At 39.0% G+C, this 2,500-nt stretch overlaps 1 non-coding gene across 1 annotated transcript in view; it reads right to left on the minus strand.

Moving 5' to 3' along the window:
* Nucleotides 1-1,847: 1,847 nt before the first annotated feature.
* The window catches only part of SJAG_16271, a 3,615-nt gene continuing 2,962 nt past the window's right edge, over nucleotides 1,848-2,500 (minus strand). The window contains exon 1 of the ribosomal RNA XR_845627.1: nucleotides 1,848-2,500. This exon is cut by the window's right edge and continues 2,962 nt beyond it. This is a non-coding gene — a ribosomal RNA (28S ribosomal RNA).

Here is a 2,500-nt window from a genome sequence, read left to right on the forward strand (position 1 = left end):
CTGGAGCTTATTTTACTTTAGACAGCTTGAAAGCTTTCGCTTTCCTTTGGCGGGTATCGCTTTACGCTCTCCGAACGCTGTCTTCAAAAACTGAAGTAAACCAGTATCCCAAAAAAAGGATTCACTGATCCGCGAACGCAAGCACCCAAATCCCCATCGGAACTGCGTATTAACTAATACCATTTATTCAAAACATTAAATGCTTTCAACAACGATACTAATCAATTGCACCGACTAGTTGTAGGAGGTCCTCTCATCTTTCGACTGCCATTCCCTACATAGTACCATTGAGCTTTTTTGTCCTAGTTTTAGGATCCAAAAAAGTGTGAATTTTTATAATTGGTAACACAATATATCTTAAGAGAATAACAATACCAAGCATAAATGTTAGCAAATAGAACGATTCTTGCATTATTATACTGCAATTCTTATTAACTTGCCGTTTCGCCTGGTTTCGTTTTAGCCTACCTGTATCACTTGCGACCCTGACTAGATATGGTACCGCGCTTCAATCCTTCTGTTGCAACACAAATCTCGCTAATTTCGCATAATTTACTGTAAACTATTTGTAGACGTTTTCCTACGTTTCCAGCACGGTTTAACTGTATTTATATTGTTTATGTTTTCTACAAAAACTTCCTAGCTATTTATTTCTGAGCTTTATGCAATCTCAAATATTTTATAAATGTCCCTTAACAGCATACGAATAACAAAAAAACTATTGAAAGATAAGAATAAGCAGTGTGCTGCAGTGCTTTGTTTATAGATTCCCTTTCATTCTTCTGCATTGAATTTAATGTCCATTTTGTCCATCAAATACCGTCCGACCGTGCTCGTACAAACAGCTTTACGACCAAAGTTACTTCGTACCAAGGCACACAGGGGATAGGCATGAACATGTCTCAACTAACTACTTACCAAGTATATGTTATTGTACCCGTCAATTACATCTCACTATATTAATGATATGTATGTCGACCCGTGCTAGCATTTAATACAGTATTACAATACATCTATTACACTTATATATAATAGTTATAGAATAATTTATGCACAAAGTGTTGACATCCAAAAAAATGCATTTTTAAATTTACCTAACTGCCACCTTTCTCATATCTTCCTATAATCATGTACTTTTGTTTTCTGACATTTAAGTACTAACTTAGTAAATATTTGCACAGACTTGCACAGACTAAGTCCAACCGACTTGTTACACCCGCTACTTGGTAACATACTAACTGTAGTAAGACTTAAGTTAATGTAATTTTTTTTTCTACCCTTAGTACGATACATTAGATCAAAAGTGTAACAAACATACACCCTCTAACTTATCTAACTTAACCATTCCTATAGTTTTCATTGAGTTTTAGTAAACAAAAAGTTCACAAAAAGTTTACTGTTGTTTACTTGTTTGTAAACTTAATACATATGAAGGTCGTTAGGAAGTAAAGTCCTCCTTGTATACTTACTACTTAACTACTTACACATAATACACTCGAGTGTACCCGAAGCTAGCTTACTCGAGTCCTTATTTACAGTAATATGTATACCTTACTATATATGTGCATACCCTTACTAAAGAAGGAAAACAAAACAAATCGCAAAGACGAAGCGAAGCGTTGCTCGTGCTCGTGCTCTCCCTCTTCCCTAATTCCCCGTGTTCCTTCCTAACTCTTCTCGAGTAAGCCAATCTAATGTTGACTTAAAGGAGAAGAGAAGAAGAGGAGATGTGTTCTTATAGAACAATCTTGGGAACAAGGCTTAATCTCAGCAGATCGTAACACAAGGCTACTCTACTGCTTACAACTACCCCGTTCCACTATTTAAGTCGTATGACTCGACTCCGCACAAATTTCAATGGAATTCGTGGACAAACTAATAAACATTCCGTTCTACTAGCCATGCCACCTTATACGATACAGGAGCAAGCTCTATTGTATGCACCAAGATGCGCGGATAAGGTATCGTCGCTTCTGGCACGGATCTGACTTAGAGCGTTCAGCCGTTATCGGCAGATGATAGCTTCGCGGCATTGCCTTGTCAGGCAGCCGCAATACCAATTATCTGAATCAACGGTCCTCTCGTACTAAGTTGATTACCATTGCGACGACATTCATCATGGGTAAAACTACCTGTCTCACGACGGTCTAAACCCAGCTCACGTTCCTATTAGTGGTGAACATCCAACGCTTACCGATTCTGCTTCGGTATGATAGGAAGAGCGACATCGAGGATCAAAAAGCAACGTCGCTATGACGCTTGGCTGCCACAGCCAGTTATCCCTGTGGTAACTTTCTGGCACCTCTATCCTCGAATTCGAGGGACTAAAGGATCGATAGGCCACACTTTCATGGTTGTATTCACACTGAAAATCAAATCAAGGGGACTTTACCCTTTGTTCTACTCGAGATTTCTGTTCTCGATGAGTCCCCTTAGGACACCTGCGTTATCTTTAACAGATGTGCCGCCCAGCCAAACTCCCCACCTGACATGTCATCAC

The sequence above is a fragment of the Schizosaccharomyces japonicus genome, assembly GCF_000149845.2.
Source record: "Schizosaccharomyces japonicus yFS275 unplaced genomic scaffold supercont5.3, whole genome shotgun sequence".
Taxonomy (NCBI): Eukaryota; Fungi; Ascomycota; class Schizosaccharomycetes; order Schizosaccharomycetales; family Schizosaccharomycetaceae; genus Schizosaccharomyces; species Schizosaccharomyces japonicus.